This window comes from Ipomoea triloba, chromosome 9 (assembly GCF_003576645.1).
Source record: "Ipomoea triloba cultivar NCNSP0323 chromosome 9, ASM357664v1".
In the NCBI taxonomy this organism is placed as follows: Eukaryota; Viridiplantae; Streptophyta; class Magnoliopsida; order Solanales; family Convolvulaceae; genus Ipomoea; species Ipomoea triloba.
In genome coordinates, this window is record NC_044924.1 from 25594394 (window position 1) to 25609348 (window position 14955).

Consider the following 14955-nt stretch of genomic DNA (forward strand, 5'->3'; position numbering starts at 1 on the left):
GAGGGCGAGCTAGTTGGGTAGAGCGACGACAATGGTACGAGCTCTGGCGAGGTTCCTCTCCTCTCCCCCTATGTTCGGTGAGATAGTGTGACCAGCGGCGTGGAGATCTGCTCGCGTTACGTTGTATGACTTGTATCTAACTATCTACAACCTTAATTAATAAAAAAAAATCGGTCGCCTAGCCATTTTTTCAACCTTGCTAATTTGATCATCGAACTGTTTAAAATTTCATCAATTAAAAACCCTTTGAAGATCAAATTTTAAAAATGGAGAAATCACCATTTTGACACTTCAGAAGGGTTTAATTGTCGAAATTTTAAACAATTTGATAATCAAATTAATTGAAATTGAAAACTATAGACTACATTGATAGTTTGAGAAATAATTGAGGAAACAACTGAAAATGGTGATTTTTCTTATATTTAAAATGAAAATTGATATAATGTTATTTCTGTCTTATATTTTATAATGATAATATATATATGTGTGTGTCATATATAGATAGCATAGCCAACAAGGAAATTGTCTTTTATTGCAGCTGGTGGTGATGAGTAATGGTGAGAGCGGGGTAGGGTGAGACTGTCAACACCCAAACACTCAAAAATGGTTAATGTGAGAGGGTACAGTCCAATCAGTATGCAGGTTAGTCAGTTGGTGTCATTGGAGAGTGTACTGCACGTGCCAGTGCCACACGTGGGGTGTTGCAGTGATTTCTGTGTTATCATTTTTGTTTTTCTCCATTACTTTTCTGTTCTAGGCTCTCAAATAATGTGTCCAAATTGTGTAGTATACCCAACACATGTACCAAATTGTTCGCCTCGCCACCTTCAACCAAACTAATCATTATTCTTTAATTTAGTTTCGTGTTTGAATTGAATATCAATAAATATGAAACTTCTATATACATGGGAAGATGTTCGGGTGAGAAGAAAGTTAGAGGTGAGAAATGAAAAAGAATCTTAGCCTTAAATCAAAAAAATAAAAATTCATCACCTACGAATTTCAACAATGTGCGCTGTAAGGTACAACAATGTGCTCTGAAAGAAGGAACAATGTGCACTGGAAGACAGAATGTATATAACACGTATGATGTAAAAACTTGAAGGCACAACACAACAATGTGTACTGCAAGGCACAACAATGTGCTCAAGAAGGCTCAACAATATGAGTTCTAAGACAAACAATATTCACTATGAAGGCACAACATTGTGTTCTGGAAGACATAACAATGTACTCTGTATGACATAACAATGCGCACTATATGACATATCAATGTGCACTGTAAGACAAAAAATTAACTTACACAAAATTAAAATAATGCCACCGTGTTTTTTATTTATTTTATTTATTTATTTTATAACAAAATTCTCCAATTTGGATCCTTGATCTGGACTCAATCTACAGATATAATTAAGCGTATTTCTCATCTAAGGCAATTGTTTCATGTGATCCTTTATATACATATATATATATATATATATCAAATGTAGATGGTATGTTTATGTGTGAATATGGGGTGAGATGAGAGGCATTGATCTTGTCAAGATCAACGTCCAAAAATAACAATGATTAGAAAAATGTGGTGGCAATTTGGTCATTTTCTGTATTGGTAATGATTAAAAATTGGACGAATTAGATCATATTTTAAAAAAATACGGTGGCATTTTCGTAATTATCGCTAACTTCATTTTGTAAACTTGAACACTTAAATATATATGAAATATGTAGCAACTAAAATATGCAAATGTAGATAGATTTTGAAAAAGCTAAATTTTAAATCGAAACCGTAATGGTAGACCCTAAGAAGTAAAAAGTGAACCACTAAACCAAAGAAAACCAAAAACTTAGTCGTAAACGACAAATTATTGCGTGGACCATGGTCCACATAGTGCTATGTGGACCATAATAAAAAGTACATTTTTAATGTACTAAATGTATATTATTTGTGTACTGATTGTACATTATACAATATAATTTTTTTTCCTCCTGTCTATACCTCATGACATGACAATATCTAATTGATAATTAAATGTTATTTTTTATTTAGTGGCAGGTTATCAATTCATAGGCCGCACCCAATGAATATAAGTAGCATCAGGAGGTAAAATAATATATTAGAAATTTAGGACGGGAATAATGCATTTTCTTTGGTTATAATTAGAGACACAATGGAGTTAATTTCATTTTTTTTAATAGATTTAAAGGTGACAATTCACTTTTAATCATTTTTTATTAGAACATCCTCATTTGGTCCTAGTATTATTGTGGCATGATCATTTTTAGTCTTCCATCAACAAAATCGTTGAAATATCGTTAAATAAAAAGACATTTCAATCTTTTTTTATACAAAGTAGGTCGAACCACTATAATTTTTTTAATGTTTATTTATTTGAAAACATCCATAATTGAAGATTGAAATGTCCTTGTATTTAACGATATTTAAATTGTTTTGTTGATAAAGGACCAAAAATGGTCATGCCACAATAATATTAGGACTAAAAATGAATATTCTAATAAAACAGGACTTAAATAGACTATCACATATAAATTTAGGACAAAAAGTGAAATTAACTCTTTTTTAATGAAGAGTTAAATTGAATGAAATTAGGCTAAATTATTGTAATCTTAATTGTATAAAATGCATGACAAAAGAAACAGACCAATTTGATATTTTACTGAATGTTTATATTGTGGAAAATTTTTATATTCGGACATTTATTCTCAATAAAATAAAAGTGGTAAGGATTGTCCAATGTGAGCCTAGGTAGGTTCGGTAACAAATTTAAAAGTTAACCATCTGTGATCTCTCGAGTATAGAAGTTTTGTCATGTTTAGTCATAAATTTTCAAACTGACTATCCGTGATTCTTAGACTTTTAAATTGTTATCATCCGTGATCCAAGTTAACCACTCATAATCATTCAACTATCAAATTCTAACAACCCATTGTCCTTTGAAGAGGACCACAACTAGTTAATTTTGAAAATTGAAGGACTATGAGTTATAAACTTGGATAAGAGATGGTAACAATTTGAAATCAAAAGACTACGAATGATCAATTTGAAAATTTAAGAACTAATCGTAACAGAATCACCATACTTGGAGGACCCACATGGCATTAACTCCAAATTTAAATACAAATATATTTAAATTTGTTAAAATTTTGAATATTCAAAGCTATGAAGTTTGATGATTATGATGTTGGAAAGTCGTGATTCACTTTACTTAACTCTGTGACAATTGCAGTTTACAATTTTTATGAATTTGGTATTGATGTCATTACCAAACCAACTTTAAAATGTTGTGTCAGTTTTTTAATATATGTTTTTCGGTCTGCTGTTTGATTAATAATATTTCATTTAAGAAAAATGCTTTCAATTCTTGACTTTAGTCTTTATTTTTCAACCGTTAAAAAAAAATACATTTTTAACTTTGTATAAAAAGAAAGTAATTACTATTTTTGTCCCATGCACAACAAAATCACGAACTCTCATTGTGGTTAATTAGGCTCATAATTCATATTTGATTAGCATGAGCTTTAGATAAAACGTACATATTTTGGTATGAAGGTTCATGGTTTTATTGTTTGAGGATCGAAAAGAGTAATTCCTTCTGTAAAGTTAAGGATATATTTTACAATTGTTGAAAGAAATGTACTAAAATGACTAGGATTGCATAGTTGAGAGACAAAAAATATATATTTTTCGTTTCTTAATTAATTTACAAGTTAATTTTATAATATTAATAATTTATTAGCATCAGTTTATAAAATTTTGGATAAAAAAATATTATATATAAAATTTAAAATTATTAGAAATAGCAGTTATTTTGAGCTATTAACAATAAACGGGACAAATGAAATAAGTTTGTAAATATCAAATTGTAAATATTGTAAGCTTGATGTTACGCGCCCACTTAAAATTTACTTCCAACTTTCTCTCATGACATTGCACTATCTAATTGGTTATTTTAGTATTTAATTAATTGTATATCATGTATATGGAGTATACCAATTCATAGCACCCAATGAACATAAGTCACATCATGAGGAAAAATATGAGGATAAACTTTGGGTTTGAGGGAGGGGATTTCATTTTCTTTATTGTAATTTATGGGCCAACAATAAAATTTTACAAAGCCACATGAACATCACTAGAATTGTTATACCATGAAACATGGCCACCTTGCAAGTTTACAATTGTTATACCATTGTTAACATTGGTCTAAAAATTAGTGTTTACAATTAACACGTTTTGTACTAGTAAATAACATATTTTGTACATGTAATTAACATTTTATGTGTCTGTAGTTATCATTGTTATGTGTCTGTAATTACTATGTGATGTGCCTTCAATTTGTTTATAGGTACAAAAATGATTAACTTGAGGTAAAAATTAAAATGTTTCAACTGCAGGTACAAAATTTGAAGATTATTTTTTGACCAGGATCCACAATGTAAGGTATGGTACACCCTGGTCCATGCATGGTATAATATGTTGCAAGTTTAAATCAAATTAAATAAGCAAATACCAATTTTGGTTTCACGACTATTAGCAAAATGACAATTTTGGTCTACATATTTAATTTATACCAATTTTGGTTCCACGACTATTGTTTTAGTACCAACTAGAGTTTTACCCGTGCGATGCACGAATTTTTTTTTTGTTATTATGAATTTAAATAAAAAAATTTTAAAATGAATATTAAAATGTACAATATAATAATATAGTTGAATTTTCTTATATTTGGTCAAGTATCTATTATCATAGCATACAAAATTAAAATTAAAATTTTATATGATTAATATAATCTCTAATCATGTACGTATTTAGATAAATTTATAGAGAAAAATTTACATAATTAAATTGAATTATTTCTAATAGTATTTCATATATATTATAATTCTAACAATATGAATAATAACTAAGAAAATTATACTTAGAAATTTAAAAATGTAAATTTTAAATTTTGTATATGTGATTTTAAACTCTTATTAGACGCATTTTCTTATATGATTGTATAATACAGTGTATATACAAATAATATTTATTAATATGCATGTATGCAAATTCTATAATATAATTCCTATAATTATAATTTATATTGATATATTATAATTTTTCATCCACGATTATTGTTTTAGTGCCAAAATTCATCGCACCGGTTACCCATCCGTTTAAAACGTGCAAAAATCTAAAATTGTTAAGGATATTTTTCATCATTTTCAACTTAATATCTCAATATGAGCATGAATAAATGGATTTAAGTCCTAAGATCGATCAGAATTCGCAGTTTTCTTCCTCATTTTACCTTAATTTGAGGAGGAGAACTATGAATTGTGATCAATCTTATGGCTTAAATATCTTTATTCATGCTCAAATTGAAATATTGAGTTGAAAAGGATAAAAATACCTTTAAAAATTTTAGATTTCGGCACGCTTTAAACATATGGGTGACCGGTGCGATGAATTTTGGTACTAAATGAGTAGTCGTGGGACCAAAATTGGTACTAAAATAATAGTTGTGGGATCAAAATTGGTAGAAATTAAACATGTGAACCAAAATTGTCATTTTGCTAATAGTCGTGGGACCAAAATTGGTATTTATTCCAAATTAAATTCTTTTTTCAACTTAAATTTATTTTTCTTTTTTCCTTTATTTTACAAATAAAATCAATATATTATTAAAAAATCTAATTAATATATTTTAAATGACAGTCATATTAATATTTAATATATATTTTTTGAAATACTCAAGATTCTTATAAGGTAATATCTGTCGAGTTTCGATCCTGTAAGCACTAATAAAAGTGTCTTCACACTACATAATAGTTGGATTGTTTTAATGGTTTAAATTAACATAAAATTATATTAATTTACTATATTATGTCATTTTCAATATACTACTAGTTCATTTTAAAAATATTGTAGATTTATTTAAACAATATTAATGCAAATACAATCATTATATTGATAAACATTAAATAACTTCATTAAACAAACAGAACATATTCATTTTCACAATAGTACAAGTTCATTATATCAATATTGCAAGTCCATCAATAAACAACTAAAAATCAAAATATATTAATATGAATATCATTCAAAAGATCTCAATGATATATTTTTAATAATATATTTGTAACATTGACTTTATATATATATATATATATATATATATATATATATATATATATATATATATATATATATATATAAGAATAATATGTGTAAATGATAATATACAAAGTGATACCATCTTAATGAATCTATAGTATTATAACAATAAATCGTAATAAAGTATACTTTTTAATGAACCTACAGTATTATAATAATGAACCATGATCCATTTGACACATCATTAACCAATAAAAATGGTGAAAGAAATCCAATATGGCTCTTTATGAACACCAAACATCAGTCATCCCATCTAATAAATCGATAAGTGAGTGTGATTTACCCATTCACCATCTTGCGGGCTTGGATGTACTATGGACCCTAAAATTGTTGCATAATGTATTGATTAATTATTTAATTAGAATTTTTAATAATTTAATAATTAATCAATTATAGCAAGTCATGTGTTATAGGGGTGATGGTGATTGTAGGGAATATGAGGATGGATTTGGAGTAAATTTGCATTCAATTTACCAAAATTGAATTTGAAATTTCTCATCCACAACTATTAGAGGTTTGAATTGAATCCAATCCAGTAGAATTAATATCACTTTTGGTCCTACGACTTTTGAGGTCTTATCACTTTTGGTGCATAATTTTATTTTTTTTTTAATTTTGGAGTCTAACTTTGTTATTTTTATCAGTTTTGGTCCTTCTGGCCAAATTGATGGCGAAATGTTGTTGGATTTTATATTTTAAGGGAAAAATCATTATCCCAAAGAAAGATCTTCAATATCTAAACAAAAGAAAAATCATATTAAAAAAAAGAAAGGTTTGTCAATCATCGATGCTATAAATCTGATAGATCTCTGTATAGAAAGTTGTGCACCAAATCCTCCAAATAGAGAGCCTAATTTTTTTCATAGTTTTTATGTGGTGGGGGGGGGGGGGGGGGGGNGGGGGGGGGGGGGGGGGGGGGGGGGAAGGGAGGTTCTCTAATGAACCTAAATATATAAATATATGCTCCCATGAAAAATAAGGCTTCCCGTGAAAAGTGTGGATATATAAATCCTAGCCATCGATCTAGTAAATCTAACCATAGAGGCGAAAATTAAAAAACAAAACAAAAAAAGAGAAAAAAGAGGAGAAAATAGTAGGGTTAATTTCATAAATATTACAAACTTTTAACGTTTGTAATATTTATGAAATTAACACCACCATTTTTCCTTATTTTCTAGCCATTGATCATCCAAGATGGACAGAAGCCTTGTTCTCATTGATTAGTCCACACCTCTCATGGAAGCCTTGTTCTCATTTGATTATATAATGGCGTTAGAAAACGCACCACAATGAAAAGCAACAATGCACCACACACAAAAAATGCACCACACATCACCACACCTATTGGTGCATTTCCGAACACTGTATTGTGCATTTATGCGCACCTAATAGTGCATTTTGTAGTGCATTGGTGCATTTCATTGTGGTGCATTTTCTAACACTATTGGTGCATTTTTGCATATCTAATGGTGCGACATTTGAGCTGACATATATATATATATATATATATGTCAGCTCAAATGCGGCCAAGCCTTAACGTGCAATGATGTACCAATAGTGTTAGAAAATGCATCACACACACACACATACACACATATAGTGAGTACATGTTCCCACATATAAAATGAGAACTGATATGATCCATCCATTTGGAAAAAAATAAGTAGTGTCAGTTTTATAAATATTGCAAACTTGAAAGTTTACAATAATTATAAAATTGACGTAGTAAATTTTTTTTTTGGCAGAAGGGTCAAATAGACCCATCTACTACTAGCAAGTATCCAATTCACACCTTGAATTAAAATAAAATCTAATTTGACACATTAACTCCTAAAAATTTGTCACTAAGCATTTTTTACAAGTCTTCTCTAGGTACCCAGTCCAAAACGGTGACGTGTGTTTTAAAAGAAAAAATTTATTGACATGGAATTTACAAAGCACACATATCGGTCAGCTCTTCATCTTGCTGCCTGAAATGCTCTGGCGACTCCTAAAGGAAACTCCGGCAAAGATTTATTTCTACAATTAACACAAACACACACATTTTTCATAAATAAGCTGCCAAAACATACATAGATACATTGCCAAATTATTGCCCTAAACAGTAAACCAAAACAGAACAGAGTTCACACTAACACAAACAATTTTCACATATGGTCTACTTCCCATTGGTGGAATAGGCAGTGCTTCGACTTGCTTCTGACATGCTATGTGGTGGTGATGACACATATCCTGGTTCAGATGCTTCTTCTGGTTGGGTGGACACGAGTGGATCCCAGTTGCCGAGATTAGAGCTTGAAGATGAGAGGGTTTCTCTCATAAACCTTGCATAGTCCAGCTGTAGTGGACGATTAGGCAGAGGTGGAAAAGGTAGACGTGGTGTTGGTGGATGGTAGTCAAACACAAGATCGAGGTAAAATAGAAAGTCAGGATCAGGTAGATGGTGCAACACGTAGGGGTCTCCTTGCACTTGCTCAATGACTAGCGGTCGAGGGTCCTATTCTTCAGAGATAAGGATCACTGGATCGCTCGGGGTGTCACCAACCTCGTGCCCTCCATTCGCTGCTTGCCTTGCCCTAAGTTTCTCTTGCCTCATTCGTTCGGCCAGCCTTCTGGAAGTACGTCGTCCATTCGTTGGACTTTGACTCTTCGGCTTCATTGTGATATGCAAAACAAGGTAAACAAAGGAACTCCACAACGATTTATCTAGCCTTACCTCCCTCTATATATATATATATATATATATATATATATATATATATATATATATATATATATTACTAAGAAGATGTTAGAATCACGTGGTTCGATGATGAAGAGCTTGAAGAGTCTAATCGGTCACCTCTTGGGTTTCAAAGAGATGATGAATGCCAACAAGCGCAAATAGGAGCCGAATGGGATATGCAGAACCATTCATTGGCTCTTTAACCGACACAAATAGGAGTCGGATGGGATTGGACCTCTTCACCAACAACACACCCCCTATCTCACTTTCTTCCCCATCATCAGTCAGTCACAAAATTTGACCCAACATCCCCTAATTTTTCAACCTCAACATCAGCCGCACCGTGGATTTGCAACCAAGTACAGCGGTAGAGTGGTGGTGGAAGCCTGGTGGAATGGCCAGTCATTCGCCATCGAAGTCAATTCACTCTCCAAACTAACTTCCGCGGCTACAGTCTCCCTCGCCGGGACCTTATCTACAAGGTCGCTCAGAATCTCCAGCCGCCGCCGTCTCTGTCGTCAATGGTGTCGATGGCGTCGAGTTAGGGATATCAGAATTTGGGATTGAGTTTTGGGGAAAATGGGTTTCGTTCATGTTTTTTTTAATGCCATGTATTTAATTCCCCGTAATCAAAATCGGGCCAAGTCATCGAAAATGGGGTGGTATCCTACTAAAAAAGCTCATCGAACAATTTTATGAGGTAAGTGTGCTTGAATACAATATGTTTTAGATTGGGGTGTGAATTGTACACTTGCTAGTAGTAGATGGGCCTATTTGACCCTTCTGCTTTTTTTTTTTTTTACTAAAACTCTCAACCATTGATTACACTAGTGGGCGATTGAGATCAATCCTCACTTTTTACAGGAGAAAGTTGTTCTTTTTTGAACCCATCCCTATAGATATTTATATGAGCACTCACATAAGAACATGTTCTTAGGAAAAAACTGAGAACTAATCTCAACCATCTATTTGAAAAAATCTAACGAGTCTGATGCAATTTGAGAAAATTAAACCAGTGGGATTCTAGTAAATTTCACCACTTCGAAAGTGCAAATTTTAACACTATAGAGTGCAATTTTTAATAGTATACAGTGCATTTATAGTTAAACCTTAAAAACTAAATGCAAAAAAAAAAAAACTAAATTATAAACCGGCCTAAAGCATAAATATTAGACTCTAAGCAATAAAAGGTAAACTCATAAACCAAACTAAAAAACGAAACACTAAACTAAACCAAAAAAATTAAATCATAAACTCAAAAAGGTGTTCTTAAGTGCACTGTGTTTTAAAACTAGCCAAATGTGTTGAAAGTGTGCACTGTATAGTGTTAGAAAGTACACTTTAAAGTTGGGAAAATTACCAAAATGTCATTATAAATTTTTACCCCTTGCTCTAGAATTGTCAAATTTGTTATTTTAAAAAGAATTGTCAAATTTGGAAAGATGGGCGATTGATATTGTTTTTTGTTCTTAGTTTACTCTTGGGAACAATTTCTCACATATATTTAAAAACTCCAATTAGAAGTAGGACACTTGTGAGAATTGTGTATAAATAGCGTTTGTCCATTTTGGGGATCTAACGGTTAGAAAATAAGGAAAAAGTGCAATGACACTTTTGTAATTATTTACAACTTTTTCGGTGTACTTAGGATGAGAACAAGAATTTATACAGAGAGTTTTTATTATTGGTCAATCGTATTTAGAAAGTACAAGATAAGATATATTTATAGGGATACAAGAGATAGTCTTAGGTAGAGTAGGACAGAGATGGAGTGGGAATCATAAAGCTGATAAAATACAAAGTTCTAATATGTCCTCTTAAGCTTAAGGTTTTCTAGATAGAACATTGAGCTTGTCCCTTAGAAGATTGAATCTAGTGTGACTCGTCCAAGTTCAAAAATAAGAGTAACTAACCATGTTACTTCTGTTGAGACATCTGCAGTAACTTTGTGTTCTACTTCTGTTGAGGATCTAGCAACTGTATTTTTCTTCTGACAACCCCAAGAGATTGAATTGTTTCTAATGAAGACAACAAAACCACTAGTAGATTTTTAGTCATCAAGACACGCTGCCCAATCAAATTTTGAGAAAGCACATATATCATTATAGTCAAATTTTGTTAAACACAGTCTATTGTCTAAAGTACATTTGAGATAACTTAGAACTTGTTTGAGTTCTACCTAATGTTTAATATTTGGAGAGTGCATGAATTGGCAAAGTTTGTTGATTGCAAAGTAGAGATCTGGAAGAGTTATTGTTAGGTAATGAAGTGCTCCAATAAGGCTGCGGTACTGTGTATGATTTTCATATGGTTGACTTCTGGTTGTTGCCCTTAGCTTAATATTAATTTGATCGAAGTTGAGATTAGTTTGTAGTGTTCCATTCTCGACCTTTTCAGTATTTCAATTATATACCTTCTTTGTGATAGGATCAACGCCCCTTTTTTCTTAATTGTCTCAATTCCAAGAAAGAAGCTTAGTGGTCTCATATCTTTTATTTTGAAGACAACAACTAGCCTATTTGTAATATAAGTCAAGAGGCCATTGTTGCTACCCATAATTACCATATCATCAACATAAACCAATAAATAAATATGCGTGTGTTTACTTCTGAATAGATAAAAAAAAAAGGCACATAAGTTTTTGAAGCATTGAAGCCATTTAAAAGTAAGAAATCATGAAGACGCTTAAACAACGCATAGGGTGCTTGTTTCAAGCAATAGAGTGACTTCTATAGTTTGCAAACATTATTAGGAAAATCTTTGTCTATGTACCCTGGTGGTTGCTTGATAAAAACATTTTCACTTAGAGAGCAATTTAGAAAGGCATTGTGAACCTCAAGTTAGTGGATTAACTAGTTTTTAGTTATGACAAGAGATAAGAGAAGTCTTACTATAGTTGACTTGACCACTAGATTGAAAGTGTTAAAGTAATCTTCTCCTTTATCTTGATTGAACCCTTTGACAACAAGTCGAGCCTTGTAACGTTCAATCCATCCATCAACCTTTCTCTTGACTTAGAATAACCACATGCATCCTATCACATTCATATCCTGGTAAGGTGGAACTAGTTTCCAAGGTTGTTGTGGAGTAGGACATTGGACTCTTGGTCCATCATTTTTCGCCAATTAGATATCTTCACAGCTTGAGAATAGCAGGTGGGCTTGGAATATTTTACATATGGAATCTATGCATTGTTAGCCACGAATCTTGTGGCAAAGTACCATAGGATGTGTTCGTTGAGCTGGAGTTGGTACTTGGATCTATAGAAATTTGTAAGGAACATCCTAAGGATGCTCAAGTGTGGATTACACCAGGGGTGGGGCTGGGGCCGACACGGCAATGTCTAGGGGTGTCATGGGCGTGTCCCTTTTTGTTTGGCTCACACGGTCATAACACAAGGTCAAAATAGTCATGTCTTTTTGCTCTCAATACGGTCTGCTCTGGGCTCTGACAATAGCCCACGGTAATGTATTTCAAACACGATCAGGAACTTAAGGAGAAGCATTTGTTACAAAAGGGAAAACATTCTCTTCGAATCAAACATGACATATGATAAAAATCTTCCCAATATTGATATTAAACAATGATATCTTCAAAGTGACTCTATATAACCAAGAAAGACAGATGGGGTATATCGAAACTCTATTTTGTGCTTGTTATATGGACGAGATAAAGAAAACACATGCAACCAAAGACACAAAGGAATGGACATGATTTTCTTTGTTGACTAAAGTATAGGGGATCATATTGTTTAGGGTGGTAAAAGACATATGGTTAATAAGAAAAGTCACAGTTTCATAGGCATATGTCTAATATCTTGGAAGAACATAGGCTTGAGCAAGCAAGGTGAGACTAGTTTCGACAATGTGCCTATGATGTCTTTCTACACACCCATTTTATTCATGTGTGTAAGCCTAGGATTGATTGTGATTTATCCCTAGGGTGATAAAGAACTTGTCTAATTTTTTGTATTCTCCCTTAGATCAGACTGAACAACTTTAACTTTACAAGATAAAATTCGCTCAACTAATGCTTGAAACCTATGGAAATTTATATATATATATATATATATATATATATATATATATATATATATATATATATATATATATATATATATNTATAGGGTCATGTTCAGGTGTGGCCGTGATGTTCACACCACTCAATGTTAAGAAATACACCACTCAATGTTAAGAAACACACCACACAAATATGCACTGTGGTGTGTTTCTTAACATTATGGTGTGTTTCATTGTGTTTCACTGTGGTGTGTTTCGTAACATTGAGTGGTGTATTTCGTAACATTGAGTGGTGTGTGACCGCACGGCCGCACGGGAGAGCACGGCCGCATTTGAACCAAAATCTATATATATATATATATATATATATATATATATATATATATATATATATATATATGCCTTTAGTGTTATATGAAAGAACTAGGTATACTGAGAGTAATTATCAACATAAATCACAAAATAACGATGACCCTCATTAGATAGAAGTTGGGATAGCTGCCAAATGTTTGTGTAAACAAAATCTAATACGACAGAACTCAGCTTATTGTCGACCCTTTCTAGTAGAAATTGTGAGAATTTCCATAGTTGTCAAGCAATACAAAGAGAATGAACTTTACTTATGACTTAGATACTGGACAGTAACATAGTATATTCTGTAAGACTCTTGAGTGAGGATGACCAAGGTGGTTGTGCCAAATTTCTAAAGTTTTTTTTAGATGTAATGAATGCAACTGGATTTTGTATTAGAAGTTTGTATACCCCCCCCCCCTCCGAGCTTTCTCCCTTAAGTAGAATTTTGTTGGTGTTGAGATCTTTTAGAACAAAAAAAGGAGGCGTACTCAGAGAAGAAATTATTATTAGTGGTGAAACGTTAGATAGATAGGAGAGACTTTGTAATTGTAGGACACGTGAAGGAGATGATATAGAAGTATGCCTAATACTAGAAATATTCAAACCTGTGTCATTACCAACTCGAAGAGTGTCGTTCCCCGCGTATTTTTCTACTTGTTACAGTAGGAAGGATCTAAGTGGCATAATGGGTGGCACTAGTGTTTGGGAGTCAGTTATGAATGAATGGTGCATCAACTAGATCGTTAGAATAAGCCATGTGTGCTTGAAGACTACTCCCCACCCCTCCCGAATACCTCCTATAACACTAAGGAGTATGACCAAAATTATTGCAAATTTGGACTCCATAACATAGTCATGGCCACAACCGCTACCTCGGTCTCCTTTATGTCCACGGATATGACCACAAGATTGCTGGGCAGCTTGTTTCGATCGTGAGGTGGAAGGTGATCCATGTTGAGTGATAAGAGCGCGCTGTTTGTGGTTTTGGGGAAGTTGAAAAAAGAATGTCTTTAGTGTAGATGAACTGATTGGAGGTGAGATAGTCATTTTCGGTGAGATAGTGATTTAGTTGATCAATTGTCATAGGTTATTTTGTAATCAATGTAGAAACCATCGCATGGTACTTAGGGCTGAAGCGCTTAAAGAACTATAGCTTTTGCTCATTTAAACCAATTGGTCTGTCGGCTTTTGTAAGTAATCTAATTAAAACCTTGGCTTTGTCAGGATACTCACACGTAGTGGAACCTGACTAAGGAGATTCAAAGGTCGTGCTTGTGAGGAGGACTCAAACGCAGTTTCAATAGCTTGCCATAGGGCTCGGGACGTGGCATGTCCCACAACAATATACATAACTTCATCAGATAGAGACGAGATGAGCATGAACAAAATAGAAGAATCTTGACGGATTCAATTTTCACCTACATGATTGGCTACAATGGAACACCCATCCGGAGTCTAAAAAAGAAAGTCGGGCATGATAACGTGCCATCAACATATTCACTGAGATTTTCACCATAGAGAAAATGAACAAGCTGGGTTTTTCTGAATAAATAATTTGATGAGGTAAGTTTGACGGAGATAAAGTGACAGGATGTCTATAGAGTATTTATTGGGGCTTGGGGTGGGTTGGTAGCTATGGATCGTTTCGGTCTACTGATACCAATGAGAACAAGAATTTTTTA